Below are 20,131 nucleotides of genomic sequence, written 5' to 3'. Positions count from 1 at the left end.
CCCCTATTTGGCAACCAGAAGTCCATCATGGCGGAAAGATGCCACCACTGGCACCGAAGACACACACCCAAGTATCTAAATCCTATGCCTTCCAACTCCTACATGAAGTCAAATGAAGTATCCTCAGCTACCTGAATGTACGTTTTAGTTTATCTTCCACTTTTTGCACTAAATGCTGTTTCTTTGTACTATGTAATTCTTTGGCCTTTACTGACAATCTTACCATACCGGTATTTCTAGAGGCACTGACTTGTTGGGGATCCTTCACATTTCCCTAAGTATCAGCCTCCTGATAAAAATGCAACTTAAGATAGCTCAGTGCGTTAAGCACCTACAGCTGACATGGTTTCCTTTTCATTTAATCAAAGTACAATTTAGAAAAGGTACATCAGAATAAACTGGAAAATAAATTATTTTAAAGCAAAATCAGAGGAATAGAACACAGAGTAATATATTTAATTAAAAAAGGATAATAAGATGGAGGATTAAGTCAGGGTTTAATTATGGGAATTGTTAAATTTAGGTTTAGACTTTGGACACACTTTAGGTACAAGGTTAGGGCAAAGGTAAGTGTTCAAGTTGCTATATCCATCCATATTTATGAGTTACTATGTTGATGTCACTATATCAATGTGATTACTACAGATTACTACAGATAACGCCTCTATTTAATTTTAGGCAAGTTTAAACACTTTTTTATTGAAAGCCTGGATAATTTAATGTAATTTCAATTGCAAAATAGTTAGCATTAGGGTAGCTTATTTCATTTATTTTATTTTTGATTTAATTTAATAAAGGCTAATGATACATAATTTTTATGCAATGTAATGTAAGTTGATTAAATATAAGAATATATGATTACTAACTTAATGTCATGTAATTAACATTCACTTATGTTCAAGAGTTCATTTTTTTAAATGTTTTTTTAGCCAATTTTTCGTTAGGTTCAGAGATACTTATTATTAAAACATTTATTGTAATTTTAACACAGTGTTAAAATGTCATTAGGGTTAGGTAAAGGTTACATTTCTATTTTAATTTAACTTAAATTAATACAACTTAAAAAAGCTGAGGATTATGGGTATTAATGTAATACATGTAAAATTAAATCAATTATGATTAATGAATGGTTGAATTTTTGGTTACTTATGTCATTTATATGATATATTACTATTTAAGTTTGGATTGGCATTGTGTTACATTAAATTAACTTTATATTTAGATTGACTAAAATAAAAATAAGTTGCGGAAAGGGACAGGTTTAGTGCTAGGATGAAGGTATTAATTTTTTTAATTTAGCTAGAGGTCTTAATTAAATTTAATGTAAATGTATTTATTTACGGAATAAATTATTTATGAAATGCCGATCCCCATCTTGGTGCTAGTGAAAAAGGTAAAAAAGCAGCAGAAAAGTGGCACAAAACACTAGCTAACAAAAAAGGTCTGTTTTAATGGCATTTTAAACCTAAGGGGGTTGCATTTGAAAACGATTAATCCAGGACCAGCAATATCTTTGTGCCAATGTGTTAGGATGCAGTATTGAAGGAGAATGAGGGCTAAGCCAACAGAGAGGCTGGATGTAAGGATTATATGTTAAAGATGCAGAAAATGGAGAGCCGTGAGAGATATTGCAAAGAATCCCTCAGTTCGAGACACCTAAAAGGTGGAAGGAGCATTTATTGTGTCTAACCCCGGGCAGAGAACTTCGCTCTGCCAGCAGAGTTTTGCTTACTTCGTGATCCGATGAGAATGCGGAGTTCAGGCAAAACTCCGCAGGGAATCGGAGCAGAGTTCCTCTGAGTTTTTTTCCAACTCCATGGACCTCCGCGTATTGGCACTCCGCCCGGGCATAATTGTGTCAGATTTCCAGAAAGGTGGTGAATCTCCCCAGTGCAAGACCTTCTAGGCCCACCATCTCCTGATGGTCAATCGGAATAGAATAATGGATCGTGTTAAATGCTGCAGAATGGTCCGAGAATAACAGATTAGCAGCATCGTCTTTGTCTTGTGAAGCCCAAAGGTCATCAAGGACAATTACTAGCAAAGCTTCTGCGCTATAACTTGGTTGAAAGCCAGCGTGACCTTCATCAGAAGACGCTGGTTATCAAACATCTGGTAAGATGCTTTTCAAGCAGTTTGGCCTCAGCCAGTAGCAGGGTAGTAGGATGAAAGTTCACCAAGCCTGAGGCATCCGGGCCATGGATTTTAATCAGGATTGTGATTGTAGCCTTTGATATTAATCTGGGCTGATTCCATGTTTATAATAATTCTAAGTTTAATGCAGGTCAAAGGGTGAAGTCTTGAAGAATAGACAACTGGCCTGGATTGACAAGAGAGCCTGACTTAAGGGTATTCAAGGCACGACAGACGTCCACCTCACTCAGAGGAAGAGAGGGAATGACAACTGTGGGAGGGTGTCCTACTGTGAGAGAGGTGTATGACGGGATAGCTCTTTTTTTGCTTTGATATTTTGATAGACACTGACAATTTTAGATGAAGTGAATTTAGCTCAGGTGTCACAAACCACCTGATGAAGCACGACAGTCGAAGAGGAGGCACCGTAGTGATGGAAAGAGTTAACGGTGTTACGAAGGTAACAGGAGACACTCGAAGAGGACACAAAGGCGTGATTTATAATGCTTCAGACTGCTTTGAAGAGGAGCCATAATTCTTCTTTGTACCTCTTACACCATCGATGGCCATCTTGTTTCACCTTTAGCCATTCAGCTGGAAATTCAGGTATGAACCTGTTACAATCAAGGCTGTTGTCTTTCAGGTTATGAAAGATGTAGGTTTGTTAGGTTCAGATCAGGTAAAGCCCCACCAGGAGCAGCCTCCTGCTACTCAGTCCTCCTCACTCCAACTGCCCACTTATTCAATCACAAACACTCTCAACACTCCAACCATCCAATGGCCTCACTCACTGGGTGAGCAGCAGGGACTTGGAACTCTGGGTAGGATGCACAGTGAGCAAGACAAGCCACAACAAAACCATTGGCTTAAATAGCCACCGTGCTGACCTCGAAGGGTGGGTAGAGTCCAAAAATATGCCCCCAGAGTGAGCGAGGTCCTGTACCATCTGAACAAACTATGGCCCCGATTCACAGAACTAACTTAAGATAAAATCCTAAACTTGCTACTTTTGGTATTCACAGAAGTTAGGATTTTGTCTTAAGTTTGTCTTGAGACAAACTTAAGTCAGACTTAAGACAGACTTAAGTTATTATTTTGTCTTAAGTCTGTCTTAAGTTTGTCTTTAAGACAAACTTAAGACAAAATCCTAACTTCTGTGAATACCAAAGGTAGTAAGTTTAGGATTTTGTCTTAAGTTAGTTCTGTGAATCGGCCCCTCTGTGTCCTCTAGAACCTCTGAGAGGCATCAGTGAGACTCATCCGAGACACCTCATTTAAATGCAATATTTTATTTTATCTACTAAGGATTAGGGCTAGAGTTGACTTTTTTAATAAAACGTATTACCTTAATTTTATTTGAATTTTAAAATGTTTGATGTCTTTGTTAGAGGTAGTGCATGTAGTTGTAAAATATATTAAAAACTGACCTTTACGATGTGGTAGGTGCAGTCGAGGTAGTGGTATTGATGTAGTTGTAAGCTGATGTAGTGGACATGGAGGTACTAACAAACGATGACAAGGTTGGGCCTGGGTGGGTTCTGGTTAGAGTTTAGGGGGCAGGTTATAAGAGGGGTGAAGGGTAGGGCTTGGGTCATTATCAGGTTATTGCTCAGGTCAAGGTTGGCCTCTCGTTGTAATCAGGCTCTCAATTAAGATAAAACTTTGAGTTGGCTTTAGGGTATGAAGGGTTGGGTTTCTGGGCAGTTTTAAACACATTTTGAAAAGGATAGATGTTGAAAAATAAGGAGACTTTCCATGAATATAAACGGCATTTTTCGATGAAACATTATTCAACCAAATACTTTTCTCTGAAAAGCCTATTGTAATTCAAGGCACTGCACAATATGACTATTTCTGTGAAATGGAAGCGGGCCTCTGAAATTGCATTGCTCTGAAAGTGTCTGGTATGAAATGACAGATCTGTGCATGAGATCTGCAGGTTCCAGATTTGAATTCTGGGAGGGGGGGGGGGGGGGGTTAGTCTTTCTTCTGAGCTGAATTCAACAAGCTGCTTTTGATTGGGTGATAATTGTACATACGTATTTCCTCCGTGGAACACTGTGGGTGTGAGCGTTCTCTTGAAAATATGATTATTTAAACAGACGATGAACTCGCTCTGCAGCCTGTGATTTACTCTTGAGTGATTCCTGGAAAATGGTCTCTCTAAAATGCACCCTGATGTTTTCCTCCCAGGTGGCGTGAGTGTGGAAGCCGTTTCTCAGCCACAGCCAGGGACAGTCATGTTATCTGCCACTAGAAGGTACACTGATATGGCGCCTCCGATTCCATAATGTCAGCCATTATCTGTCAGCTGCTGCCGGGCTTTGAGACTTGAGTTTCAGGAGGAGTTGTCTATCCTTGACACGCTGGGCGTAGCTTCAGGGGCGGTGTTTGGGGTGTTACACCCGCTAATAATTGTATTTTCTGATAAAAATTTGTTTGCAGGGGCTTTCAACTGGGTATGGTGAGGTGAGGTGTCTGTCGGGTTTCACCAAGAATGTTTACTCACAAACAGACAAAAACGCACACTTTATCCCTCTCTGTTTTGAAAGTCGTAAAAAATGCTAGTTATGTTACTAAATATTATGGGGCTTATTATGATGTCGATCCGAGTTGCCTCCGATCGCCACTGTTCGGTCACATACTCAATTTTCTCTACGAGAGCTTGGTACGGCCATCAACCGGCCATAATACAGGCTCCTATAGAGAAATGGGGGTGTGAATAAAACCCTGCACCTGTGGCAGGCACCTCATGGTGCCGGCCAAACAGTGCAGGGTTGCACAGGGGGTACCATAGGTAACGCCTTGGCCACCAACCGAAGGCGGCGGACACAAGGGGGCCCCTGCTAGGGCCCGCCAGAGTCTCTGTTCGACAGTCTTTCCGTGTCTGAAAGGCAGACAAGGAAAGGCAGTCGGAAACCTACATCGTAATCCCTACGGCCGAAACTCTGTCCACTGGGGATTATGGTGTGGTTCCCACTGGCCATAAGACTCCGAGAGCTGAATGACCAGCCCAGTTTACCTTTTGACCGCCGACTTTGTAATTGGGTGGTCGAACCTCAAACTGACCGTGTCAGTCGGAAAGTGTTGTATATTCTTACTTGGTTCAATATGGCTACTTGGTGTCTGTAGTCCTTTCTTAGTGTTCCTGCCTTCTCTATCTCCCATAGTATCTATGTGTGTTCTATCTGGTGTGTTGAGGATTCCAGCCTTGGCAACTGCCAGGGCTAGAATTCCAACACACCAGATAGAACACTGCTAGGTAAGAAGATAGAAAAAGAAAGAAAGGACTAAAAACACCAAGAAGCCATATTGAGTGAATTTAAAACAGAAAGCTTCCGACTAGTGGTCGGAGGCTTTCCGACTGACATCTTGATTGGCTCTTATGTTTTCTCTCACTCAGAGCCCCTACTAATCCACAGTCCTCACTTTCCACTGCCCCCTAGGCCGTTCTCATGCACTCTGCTGGTCACATCATGTATTTTAACATTATGTGCCAGCGTGTTTGTTGGAAAATCTGTAGCTCACCCCCTCCCTCAGCCCCATCCTACTGACCAAGTTATGCCCCTGTTGGCACGAGGTCATGTTTATCATTTAAGTCTGGCTAGAAGAAGCGTTAGCTGTTTACATAGGATACCGAGGACAGAGGAATGCACCAAGGGGATATTTACAAGAAAATGTCAGAGCACGGTGTTACGCCAAATTTGGCACCGCCCCGCTCTGACATTTTCAAAATGCTGGGATGCGACGTATTTACAAATATATAGCGCACCCCTGCGTTTTCCCTAGCGCTTGCTCTAAAACAGCTGCACCAGCGCAGGCACCCTGTGCCATGTTGCAAAGGTACCTGCACTGCAGGGGCAATTGTTTATGCATATTACAGCTCCCAGTTTTATGGTATTTTTTTAACATTTCAGTCTGTATTTATCCATATTCATTTTTATGTCATTTTATCTGTATTCATCCACATTCTATTTTGTCACTGGGAAAAAAAGACGGTGCAGCTAGTATTTTTTCACATCTATTTAAATAGGAATGTGTGCTTCTTTGTTATATGTTGAGATAGATTTATGTAGATGGGTAAATGGGCGACTGCTTTCAACAAAGAGATCCTTTTTTTACTTGCAGTAAATAAATATCAATCCTAAAATAGCATCTAATATAGAACAATGAGCTATGAAGGAACTTGTAACCCTCACTGTCTTATGTCACACATCCTACACATTGATTTACACACATGACACATGTGTAAATACTGGGACAGACCAACACATCTAACATTCCTACAGTGCATTCATATCTCTTGGATCCAGGGACTGAACAAAGTCAAAAGCACGCCTCTCTTAAGTAGTGGTGAAGTGAAAAGCTGTGTGCATGTTTCCCTCAACCGCGTTTAGGTGTGCATCTCAAACCCCCCACGCCCCACATAGCCTCCTGCCAGGATACTTAAACAAAAGGAGGCCCGATGGCCTCCTTTGCTGCTCTCGCCATGCTCCGCCTTCACCAACCGAAGATGCCACCTGAGAGTGCTGTGGTACAATGAGGCAGGCCTGTAAGGAGGTGCTTCTCCCCACCAACCAATCCACAATGGGTTTGTAATCGCTAGAGGTGGGTGAAAAATTCCTCTCCGCCGGCCGAGTTTGCAGAGTTTTGCCCACTCTGTGTTCTGCTTGGAACTGGGAGTACCGGCAAAAACTCTGCCAACTGTTGCGTGGCAGAGTTATTTTCTTGTGTGCATCTCACGAAGATTCAATTGGCGAGCGCAAGTGACAGTTTGTGTCCCCTAATTACATTTTCGGGCTAATAAAGCCTCCCGTGAGATTTCTCAAAGCAGGCTACCATGACCAATCATGTTGAGAAAGCTGTTGCTTGGGTAGAAAACCTGGTGCTCTGTGCTGTGCTGTTTGCATTGATTTTAAAGTCTGCATCAACCTCCCAGCAAAAAAATCAGCCGAAGCAGTACGAAGAGTTGAATTCTGTTCACTCACGGAATTCGCGGACTCTCGCCAAGTTTTTATGTAACTCTATGGAATTTCGCAGAGTGAATCTCCACAAGTTCTGCCAACCCCTAATAATCACTAGAGTTTTCAAATGTTTCTTTTTCCAATTACCATTTATAAACTGGTTCTGTTGAAATCTAATGGGTCGGATGAAGGCGAGGGGGGAGTATATGTGAGATTTATTTTTATTTTTATGTTTGATCATTTTTTCTGTTGGCTTTGTATTAACTATAACGCCATGTCACTGCAGCAGGTTAGAGGGACAGGGGTTCAACCAACAGAGCCAGGAACCACTGTCACATCTGCTCCCTTCTTCTTAGGGCAATGATCTTCAAACGTTTTGATGTTGTGCCCCCAAGGGGTAAACAGATTTAATCAGGGCCCCCCCAAATGATAAACATATTCGGGTAGAGACTTTGAGGGTTGTTTGGAGCCCCTTGCCAACTCTGTCCCATTTTACACCTACTCTCAGACAATACTTTATTGAAAAATACTTTATTTATTTATCCTTTAGAGAATGGCTCACTATGGGCCCGATTCACAGAACTAACTTAAGACAAAATCCTAAACTTACTCCTTTTGGTGTTCACAGAATTTAGGATTTTGTCTTAAGTTTGTCTTAGGACAGACTTAGGACAGACTTAAGTTAGGATTTTGTCTTAAGTCTGTCTTAAGTCTGTTTTAAGACAAACTTAAGACAAAATCCTAACTTCTGTGAATACCAAAAGTACGTTTAGGATTTTGTCTTAAGTTAGTTCTGTGAATCGGACCCATAGAGTGGCTCATGGCTGCTCTGTTTTCTTTTACTAAAAATACATCACAGTTTTTAGTAGGATGTTTTTCTGTTTCCTTGGTGCATAATGAAGTCACTTTATGACCAGAGCCTTGCACTCCTCTGAAAGTCAATTCAGGCCACCACAATTTGGAGTATCTCCAGTTTTTTTTAACAACAGATTTTATTGATGTTCTGTAGTACCAAATGGGCAGAGCCCGGCAAGCATCATACAAATGAAAGACATATTGGAAAGACTTTAGGTACCGAAAACTTTCCACCATAGAGGTCTGCGGAACATCAGACCAAAAACAGCCCCCCACCCCCAACCACGCACGAAGCATACCATAAAAAACATTATATAAACACCGCAAATGAGTGTCCGTCCGCATTTGTGTAACTCTATCACATTAAACTGGCGAGTCATTCACTACTAGCCGTTCAAGAGGGTCCCGGTTTACTGGCTGCGTTAGGAGAGACAAGTCGATGCCTCGAGATTTGACCCACCTAGCCCAAATCTTCCCATGCTTCTGTGGACAGCCCCTTGCCTGAAACACCGCAATTTTAGCAGACATACATCTATCCATGGCCTTTTTCCAATTGGCGACACAGTGGGGGAGGTAGCCTTCCAGTGTTGTGCAATGTCTCACTTAGTCAGTGTGAGGCCCAGGAACAGAAGGTGTCTTTTATATCTGTCAGTATCTCCAGTTTGAAGACTTCTACAATGGGGTAGGGACCATTAGCTGGTATCTTATTCACATATTTTACACATTCGATGGTAAATGATTATCATGCGTGGGCACTTTGTGGCCTCTAAGCATTGTCACCAGGCCTGCTGTGAACTTCCTCACTGTGTGTCTTCATTCCAATGAATGACTGTCACATTTGTTTCACAGTCCTGTCACCTTAGAAAGAGGCTGTAGGTGAGTGACCTTCCATTGCAGGAGCTTTGGATTTATTTCATGATATTATTAGAACGTCTCATTGCTCAAAATCTTGTACATACTTTTTGATATTTCTCCCTTTCAATGTACTTTGTTGTTTATTTTTACTCGCGACAAAGTGTCACTGTAAGTGTCACACAGATGGTAGTTCAATGTCACTCATGAGTGCCTTGGAACCATGGAAATGTCACATATAAGCAATCTGAAAACTTGGCAGCTATGCCTCTGCCTGTTAAGTAAATGCAAATATTTCCAAAAATATGTTTTCCAGGTACTATTTTGTGAATTCCCTGAGCGAATATTCAACGTTCGAAGCAGCGTCTGCAAACGCCGCAGATACGAAGTCAGCTCCACTCATTGCTTGGAGAAGAAAAGCCGCCAAGCGGCACTTATCTGCTCTTCGCCGGCTTCTGTCTCCAGTCGCCCCGGCGTAGCACTGTCTGCTGCTGCGTTTCACAGCAGTAATTATGTTATACAAGTGTTTCATAAAGTGTTGATCTGTGGTTCCTGTGCGTGAAGCTAATTTACTGAAATCATTCAAACTGGAACCAAATGGCCGCGCGAGAGCTCGCTCTCTGTGGCGGTGGTTTTTCCGCATCCCAACACTGATTACGCGTCTCAGAGTCTTTTGTATTGATTGCGTACGAAGAGCACACAGGCCACTCAAGTGATTGCTGAACTTGAAAGGAAACTGTGCAATTTTGAGAGTCGCATTGATTTGAATTGTGCATTAATGTTCAATTTTCACGTCACCGGATGGAACCATTCACACACTCCCGCTGTGTAGAGGCACCACGGTGAGAAGTGGATCTGCCGTGGTTAAAGATGGCTGAATGATGGCTGGCTCTGTGCTGGAACTAAATCAGAACTATCCGGGTTTGTGCGTGAAAGAGCTCTGGGTCTTTCAACGTAATCTCTTCGTCAGATCATCAAAGATCTTCCCCATTGGTCACATGGACATTTGTTGGTTGGCGTGAAGCATTGAAAGAGAGTTGACATCAATAATACATTTCAAACTTGTTAAGTCAATGTGACTCCACAATTGGACCAAGAGTCACCAAATATAGTTAAAGGGTTTTATTTTGGATTACCAATCAATCCAGTAGATATGTAAACCAAATGTAAGTTCCATGAGTACAGCAATTAAGCAGATAAGCGGAACTATGAGAATCAGAATTGTGATAGCCACGTGAATAAAGAAGCAAATTAAAGCAAACAGGTGTCCCATAAAGACACTTCCCTTCTCGCTACTAAACATCAGTCAGTTATAGGACCATCTAACAGGGATCTCTATTTAGGAAGCATAGAAGGTGTCAGCGTGATCAAACTTCAGTAGAAGTCCTGGATAAAGGCAATGCAAGAATAAGCCAAGCAGAGAGCAGCCGCAGCCCGTGGAGAGAGTTGCGGTGGGGGGAAAGCCGGGGCGGGGGATGCTAAAAACCGGAGTATGGATAATTGGAGGTAAGTAAACAATTACATTAAAAAAATTAATTTCGTAGCACGCCCTGCATCGCAAAATGCGATACAGCCTGCGCTATGAAATTCGTTTAATTAAATAAATTGTTTACTTACCTCCAATTATACTTACTCCGGTTTTTAGCATCCCCCACCCTGCCCCTCCCCCGCCTCGCTTCCGCCCCACCGCAACTCCCTCCACGGGCTGCGGCTGGCAGAGAGGTCTGTACCTCTTGAAGACTAAAGGAAATCTGCTTTCTCTAATTGTGAGAAGACCAATTAAAAGTAACAGTAGATTCAGAAATGTCCTTATCTCCTTTTACACCTCCAGGAGCCAACAACATTGTTACTCAAATAAGCATCTGCAACATCACTTCAGTTTCCCGTTGTATCGAAACTTGGACTGTAGTTCCCAACCTTGAACATGTCTCCGTCCTGGTACATGATGGATTCTGCAAAAACCACAGTTGATGGACAGAATGCAGAACAATGTCATACATTCACCCCAGAACAGAGATCTGGGCCTAAATCCATCGTTTCTTTGCTTGTTGTTGTATTTACATGATGGATTCTGCCACTTTCCCTGGCAGGTTTTCCCCTCCAGGCCTCTTATCAGCAGTCTATTATACACAATGAGGCTTTCTCTAACTAACATGACTCTTGATAATAAACCGGCAAAGAAAGGAACAACATGCTGGTAAAGCATAAGGCAATTAATTTCAGGCCTGGAGTCAGGCTAATTGAAATGAGCATTTAATATGCACTTCAAATACATGGTTACACGTGAACAATTAACTTTCAGAGTAAATGCAAAACATGAATGAAGGAGGACATGTTTACAAGTGCAAATATATCTTTCAAAATGAAGGCAAATATGACTTGAAGTGTAAAACATGAATGAAAGGATGCATGCCTTCATGTTTAAATTGAACATTAGTACACACATGTATAAATCTCTAGTTCTACAGTGATTACATTTCATTAATATGTTTGAATGCATCACACATATTAATCAAGTTAAGGCACCCAATGAATATAATGTCAAATGCATTTGCATAATTGCATTTCTGTGACGTGCAAGGGTGGAGTCTAAATTGTGCCGCTCCATGCGCTTGAACTGGAATCTTGGCCAGCCCCAGAGAATCATCTTGACCCGATGCAATATGTTGATACTGAGACACATGCAGCAAAACCAGAGCGTATCTGCATCTTGTTGAAAAAGGTACAGGCAGAAGACCTTTTCCGAAGTTGCCCGGCATTAGCCGCCTCTATACCCACTCAAATTTATCAAACAAAGAGGCAGGCGCTGGAGACTGGAAGGCAGGAAACAGAAGTTTTATTCTCTCCGGAGGAGAAACACATCAGTTCGGACAGCAAGTATCGTCACGAGGTGCTCTACCCGCATCTCTGAGGCCTGGCCTCTTATACACAGGTTTACGAACTTTATTGCATGTAACACATTCTTGCAATGCTTTGAAGTATGAAAGGACATCCTCGGAATCTCCCCTTCAGGCCCGTTCCCACACACATTTACAGTTGAAGTCCCCACCCTGGTCACAACAGGTGATGATTATCGCACAGCTGGACATTCCGCCGATTCACGGAATGTGTGGGGTTGATCGGATCTCATAGGGTGGGGGCTTTGATCAATTCGAGGGTCCTTCAATGGGGGAGGCTTCCTACTGTACGGGGGGGCAATAAACAGTATCCGCAGGGCCAGGTGGTGGCCTGGGAACGAGGAAGACAAATGGGCACACAGGAAAAGGTGGTTTGTATCAAAGGACCTGGGACTATGAAAGGGATGAAGGGAGGTGTCGCGCTGGGAACAGGATAGGATTCCGAGGCAGAGGCGCGCAGATGGGGAGGGTTTATGGCCCATGCATGAGAAAGCGGGGTTGACCAGTGCGTGGGGGTGCTTGTGAGGGCGAAGAGCCGTGCTGGGGGTCAGTGGCGTGCAGAGGGTGGTTCTGACCGAGGTACCTAAAATGGCGGGTGTGCACGACAAAAAGTGTGGCATCGGGAGAGAAGGCAAGATGGCGCAGATAATGTTTACTAAACCGTATTAATTTTCCACAGTCCTCCCTTTAACATTCCTAAGACATCTTGCTGGCCTATTTCCTACCATGTCTACTGTGGCAGTTATAAGTAAAGAAGTAGGAATCCAGGTGAAGGAGCTATGCATAAACATTACATTTAAGATCTTTCATCTTAGGAGGCGGGCTCATCGCTGAGCTCGTTGCAGGAAAGTCATAGTAATGCAATATCGGATAAAAAGGATTCTGCAGTGAGAGCGTTGGGTACATTTCATAGATGCTTATAGTGGTATAGAGACAAAATATCGACTCCAAAATATCGACTGGACATAATATCGAGTTTTAAATATAGACTGGACAAAATATCGACTGGACATAATATCGACTACAAAAATATCGTTTTTCAGGTAAGTGAAGTAATATCGACTGTATAAAATATAGATAGCAAAAATATCGATTTTTTAATAATATATAATATTTTATAGTGTATTTTTATGTAATAATATGTGTGAATAGTGTGTATTAATGTTATAAAATATTTTATTACATGAATTTTGTTTTGTTAATAATTGCGTAATGTAATTCTGTAGCGGGTTGTGGGTTTATAGGGGAATAGGGTGGGAAGTAATTTAATAATAATCAATTAATTAATATATGTGTGTTAATATTTTTAATTAATAATTAATTGATAATTAATTAATATTAATTAGTTAATTAATTAATATAATTTTGAATATATTTTGTATTAGTAAATAATTGTTAATTAATTAATTGTAATTAGTTAATTACATTAATTAGAGTACATTTTTAATATATATAATTTTGTGTTATTTTTAAGTAATTAATTTTGAAAAAATAATATTAATTATTAAAATAATTACACCTAATGTTCTAATATATTTATTTTATTGTTATTGTTAATTAATAATTAATTGGTAATTAAATAATATTGATAAATTTTGGGTAAAGGGGTATTTTTAGGGTTCAGGGTCAGTTTTCAGTTCATGGGTAAAGGGGTATTTTTAGGGTTCAGGGTCAGTTTTCAGTTCATGGGTAAAGGGGTATTTTTAGGGTTCAGGGTCAGTTTTCAGTTCATGGGTAAAGGGGTATTTTTAGGGTTCAGGGTCAGTTTTCAGTTCATGGGTAAAGGGGTATTTTTAGGGTTCAGGGTCAGTTTTCAGTTCATGGGTAAAGGGGTATTTTTAGGGTTCAGGGTCAGTTTTCAGTTCATGGGTAAAGGGGTATTTTTAGGGTTCAGGGTCAGTTTTCAGTTCATGGGTAAAGGGGTATTTTTAGGGTTCAGGGTCAGTTTTCAGTTTATGGGTAAAGGGGTATTTTTAGGGTTCAGGGTCAGTTTTCAGTTTTTGGGTAAAGGGGTATTTTTAGGGTTCAGGGTCAGTTTTCAGTTTTTGGGTAAAGGGGCATTTTTAGGGTTCAGGGTCAGTTTTCAGTTTTTGGGTAAAGGGGTATTTTTAGGGTTCAGGGTCAGTTTTGGGTTTTTGGGTAAAGGGGTATTTTTAGGGTTCAGGGTCAGTTTTGGGTTTTTGGGTAAAGGGGGTATTTTTAGGGTTCAGGGTCAACAAATAAGATTTTCAAAAATTATTTTTATTATTTTCATTTATTATTTAATTATTATAATTTAATTTAAGTCGTTTTAAGTATATTTTAGTAATTAAAATTTAATATTAATTTAATTTAACACTGTTTTTAATAAAGTCGATATTTTTTACATCTATATTTTTGTTAACGATATTTTGTACTCGATATTTTTGTACTTACCTGTTTGTAGATACAAACTCGATATTTTGACTGTCGATATTTTGTCCACGATATTTTGGCAAGTCGATATTTTGTCAGTCGATATTCTTTCAGTGATCCGCTTATAGTCATTCGGAATATGAACTGATAGGTTATTACATATGTAAGTTCATTTTGCACTTGGTTGGAACATAATCAATACAATGGTAGCTGGGAGAGAAATGAGACGTAGTAAAAACGATAATCAGGGGTGTCATTGTTCGAAGAGGAGGGGTGTTGCCCCTTTTTTTTTTTTCCAGTGTCTTATTGTCGTGGACCATTATTAGTGAGTTCTCAGCATTCTTTGTCGTCTTCTGTTGGCACTGTTGAGCACCGGCGGTGGAGCTATGCGTCCAGCTCTATTCCAGGTCCTGCGTTGCAGGGCATGACCTTTTCTTCGTGTTTCCGGTCACAAAGGTCCCCTTTTTTTTTTTTTTTTTTTTCGCCCTGTGTTCTAACTATTCTTTCACGGGTACCTTAGACAGGGCACCCAAAAACCCTATTCTATTTAATTGCAGTTTTTCTTTTTCGAGTCGATTGTCAAAGAGTTCAGGTGGAAGAAGGGTGTGTGTGAGTAGTCCTTATGGTAGGTCGGAGGAAGAGGGGATGGAGCGGGGCCAGATCGGGAACAGACCAGGGGGACGAAAAATTTCAGGTAGGTGGGCCCATGATCGGGCTCAGAGGGTGGGGACTTTCCGGCACATGTTGATCATCGAGTAGGGGCATCAGGTCAGCCCTTTCCTTTCATTTTGTCGGAAACAGTGCCTCGTCCTGCGACTCCTTACTGTTGCGGTCTCGCCTTGGCCAAAGTCGCAGATGATCCACGATCTACAGTCAGGCCACGTGCTCCCACATCCGGTCTCTCTCTCCTCCGACAGTGGTACCCTTAAATGAGTTTGGAAAGACAGTCTTTAGAGAATTGGCATAGGAAGGTAATCACACAAGTCTATTTCTCTCCCAACTCCCAGCAACTGGGGAAACATCAGTTACATTGGGGATTACAACCAACGTATAGATAATTGATGATGGGTTTGCTGGATTCCCTACAACTTTTCTTCGTGACTATTTCTTTGGCGTTTGTTGGTATTACATTCATTGTCGTGGTACGAGGTCTGATACCTGTTCATTGCATTAGTTTATTACAGTCACATCAGTTCTTCTGGCAGACACCCACTTTTCTAATACGATTCTTACAAAGCTATACGGTTTTTCAGGGCTTTGTATTTTACGAAAAAGTGCAACGTGCTACCACCATGGTCTGAGAGGTATCTTTCTGAGGAATGAACATAGGCTAAACAATTTTCCATTATATCAATGCATCCTATCTTTCAGCTAAACATTTTACTCTCAACAGGGTTTACTGCAACAATTTCTTCATTTCAAACTAATCTTAACATCGCAAACATCATTCTAATTTCTACATAGTCTCTTACAACCTGGTTACTTCATAAAAACGGGGGGGGGCTTGCGATAACTATTCGACTCATCCTTGGGGTGACCGGGGTCTTACGAAAAACAACTAGGCACATAGCAAACTGGGGTGAGGGACTATCGTCTTGTTTTGAGTCGCAAGGGCGTTATCTAGCAGAAGGCTACAGTTCAGTTGGTAAGCGTTCAGGGACATTTCTCAAATTCTAAATTTTGTAGCTTGTTCATCAACAAATCATTTCTAGGAACAACGGCTGGCCTGGGTCAGCCGTAAGTCGACCCATCTCTTACAACCAGGGGTGAGCCACATTTTTCAAACTCTCGTCCGGGGCAGCTGATACAAAACTAGGGGCGTTCTGGGAAGACGGGGATGCTTCGATCATTTTTACTGGTTGGATATTGAGACAATTCGGGACGATACCTGAGGCATTTTATCATAGAAGCCACTGACATGTAGTTCCCTGATTACGGCCCCGGGTCAGATTAGGGAACCTCAGTCGTCTTACCTGTCCTTTCCTTTTTGGCCAATTTAGATCACATCAATATTTAGCAGAAAGGAGAGGTAGTAACATGGTATCAATGTAATTTTAGTTAAGGCAAATTTGCGCAAATACTTGCGGTATTTGGAGCCAATTGGGTGGTACACCGGGGATGGTGGTTCGTCAATTAGGTGCCAGTCGTTAGGAAGAGTGGGAGTGTGGAGGAGAGAGTGTGAGAGAGAGAGAGAGAGAGAGAGAGAGAGAGAGAGAGAGAGAGAGAGAGAGAGAGAGAGAGAGAGAGAGAGAGAGAGAGATGTGCAACAATAGGCTAAACAGTACACATGCGACATGGAGAGTGGCCGTGTACTAAGATAGGCTATTCGGCGCATTACACAACATGAGAAATTACAGGTCTGGGTTAGGATTTTAGAAAGCATGCAGTTTGACAGAGGGACATGCATTGAGTAAAAGGGCACCATTGTGTCGCACTCCTCGCACTCTCAGTCCTTTGCCTAGTTAAGTAAATGCTTCAGTCGCATAGAAAACATTTTCTCAGTTTCAGACATGGATCTATGACAGAATATCGACTACAAAAATATCGACCTACAAGAATATCGAGTCAACAATATCGAGGGCAAAAATATCGACATCCTATCTACAACATGGTAAGTACAAAAATATCGAAAAAATAATATCGTTGTAAAAAATATCGATGTTAAAAATATCGATTTTTTTTTAATATATATAAATGTAAAAGTAAGTATATAACACTAATAAATAAAATATACATATTTAAAAGTATCTAATAATGTTTAAAATTAATAAATAAAAATATATACAGTAAAGATATAATATATATGTACTGAACAATAAGTATTAATAATTAATTTACTAAAAATACCCCATTACCCAAGAACTGAAAACTGACCCTGAACCCTAAAAATACCCCTTTACCCATGAACTGAAAACTGACCCTGAACCCTAAAAATACCCCTTTCCCCATGAACTGAAAACTGACCCTGAACCCTAAAAAATACCCCTTTACCCATGAACCGAAAACTGACCCTGAACCCTAAAAATACCCCTTTACCCAAAAACTGAAAACTGACCCTGAACCCTAAAAATACCCCCTTACCCAACAACAGAAAACTGACCCTGAACCCTAAAAATACCCCTTTACCCAAGAACTGAAAACTGACCCTGAACCCTAAAAATACCCCTTTACCCAAAAACTGAAAACTGACCCTGAACCCTAAAAATACCCCTTTACCCATGAACTGAAAACTGACCCTGAACCCTAAAAATACCCCTTTACCCATGAACTGAAAACTGACCCTGAATACTAAAAATACCCATTTACCCATGAACTGAAAACTGACCCTGAACCCTAAAAATACCCCTTTACCCAAAAACCCAAAAATGACCCTGAACCCTAAAAATACTCCTTAACCCAAAGGTAAATAATATTATTTAATTAGCAATTAATAATTAATTAACAATAACAATAAAATAAATATATTAGCACATAAGCTGTAATTAATATAATTTAATAATTAATATCATTTTCCCCAATTAATTAATTAACAGTAACTAAAAATTATATATATAAATAAATTACTCTAATAATGTAATTAACTAACTAATATTATTTAATTACCAATTAATTACTAATGTAAAATATGTACCAAATTATATTAATTAATTAACTAATTAATATTAATTATTTGCCAATTAATTAGTTATAAATATTTAAAAACATATATTAATTAATTAATTATTATTAAATTACTCCCCACCCTATTCCCCTATAAACCCACATCCCGCTACAGAAAATATATATCAATTAATCAATAAATTATTTCCCAATTAATCAATATTAATTAGCAAATAATTATAATTAATTAATTAATCCTACTAATTATTAATCAACTTACCATAATTAAATTACTTCCCACCCTATTCCCCTATAAACCCACAACCCGCTCCGGTACTAAAACATCAAATTTCCTTATAAATTTCTATATTATTATAGAAAATGTATACACATATAATAGTAATTATTTTAAATACTTAAATTAAACATATAACACATACATAATAAAAAACTATAAAATAATACAAATATCGATATTAGTGTCATCGAAATTATTAACATCGATATATATGCTATCGATATTACTAACTTCGATATTACTTACATCGATATTAAGTATTTCGATATTACTTACCTTGGGTCGATATTCTGTCCTACGATATTCTTGCCTTCGATATTATGCTCCTTCGATATTACAGACTCGATATTATGGTAAGTCGATATTTCCAACTCGATATTTTGACTGTCTACCTTCAGACATACGTGGTCTGTGCTCATTCACGCAACACGGGTTAGGGGTGATCGCGTCTCATCATATCGTACAACTGTTGGCTCTTTCATTACAAGAGCAGTGTGTGGGTGTCTTTAGGTGCCACCTTGCTGCGTTAGTCCGCTTCATGTATCAGACATGGCGTGGCTTCAGATCTTCACTATACTCCAGTCGTGATTCCAATGTAACCTGTAGAGGGAAGAAAAGAGGGGAAGGGAGGGGGACAACATTCGAGCATATCAAATGTACGGGTACGAAAGTCCTTTACTTACCACATACTCGTCTTATCTCCTCGGGATATAATCCCTGGGGTCTTGGTTTCTGAAGCCAGGGGGGGGGCGGGCAGTGTGGTAAGGATGGCAAGCAATAGGTTGTTAGTGAGGGGGACGGTCCGAGTGTGGCATTATAGGTCGTGTGTAGGGAAACGTTAAAAATTAGAGGCGCTTAGTGCGAGGTATCTAGTTATCGGGGATCCTTAAGTCATTCCCAATGCTGTGATGTTCTAAGGCATACTCGCTCTTTTGGCCAACCCTATTCCCTAGTACCTTTGAGTACCATACCTTTATAACATTTAATCATTCACACCGCTTCACTTTACCCATTCTCAGAAGTCGAGGTCCTTCTTCATGCGTTTGTTCCTGAGCTAGTCGCACATTTTGGGGGCAGCGTATCGAGCCTTAGATTCGGTCATCAATCCGAGGCTGAGCGACCATTTTCTAATAACCTTAAAAAGAGAACAAAACAGGTCGTACAGAAAAACCCTCCCGCTGATCCCACATTTACAAAAGTATGCGATACCTGTTCGTAGTTTAAAAAACCTTTATTTGCATAATCGTTCAGCATGTAAATACGAGAGTGCAATCGTATTTTGGCCGGACACGGCGTTGACTGAAGTGTGTACAGTAGGGGGGCTATTCTGCAGCATTAAAAATATTTAAAAAGAGTTCATTTGGTTATTTGCAGGAAACTTAAAAACGTCTATCAATAGTTGAGGGATCAGGGGACGTTCATTTCATAATTGGAAGCATAGTCAGATTAGTTGCAATCAAATTTCCTAGAAGCATACCGTGGGCGTGTGTCATAAGCGTCGTTATGTATCAGTTACAATAATATCATAATAAATCGTACATTGAAACCAACATTTTAACGGGATCTTTTTACATGTTCGCCAAGTGAACCCTCCCCCTTTTTCGTCAAGTGTACAAAGGATCATATACAATTCTCAGAACATCAAGTCTTATTAGCAAAAGAAGACACCACGAGGTGTTCGTTAGTTCCTATTGCCACCGGCGCCATTTTTGGGCGAGGCCGGGTTAGTCCGGAAGTAGCATCAGGGACAAAATGTTTCCAACAACCGGCGGTTGGACCAGAGTCCTTTTCGGCAGTTCAAAACTTGTGCTAACAGAAGGGGCAGGCAATGTGGACCGTCAATCAAAAAGGGGAGGGAGGCAAAAAAATCTCCCCTACCGGGTCACGTTGAGATCCAGCCAGAACTTGTTCGAGTGATCAAGGCAGTTGTTCCCCACCGGAAGCCTGCAGGGGTCGAGGGCTCCTGGGACTCTTGTAGAATCTTCAAAGCTGTGGGGATGTTGTCGGAGGTGGGGGCTCGTGCCCAGGTGGGCAAGCGTCCAAGTTACGTTACTGGTCAAAGTTATTCTAGCGGCCCAGACTCGACTTCCAGGGGGCCCAGACGCCATTTTGAGACTCCGCAGCAGTCGCCCGTCGTC

This window comes from Lissotriton vulgaris, chromosome 9, assembly GCF_964263255.1.
Source record: "Lissotriton vulgaris chromosome 9, aLisVul1.2, whole genome shotgun sequence".
Lineage (NCBI taxonomy): Eukaryota > Metazoa > Chordata > Amphibia > Caudata > Salamandridae > Lissotriton > Lissotriton vulgaris.
Note: the sequence above shows the minus strand (reverse complement) of the source record.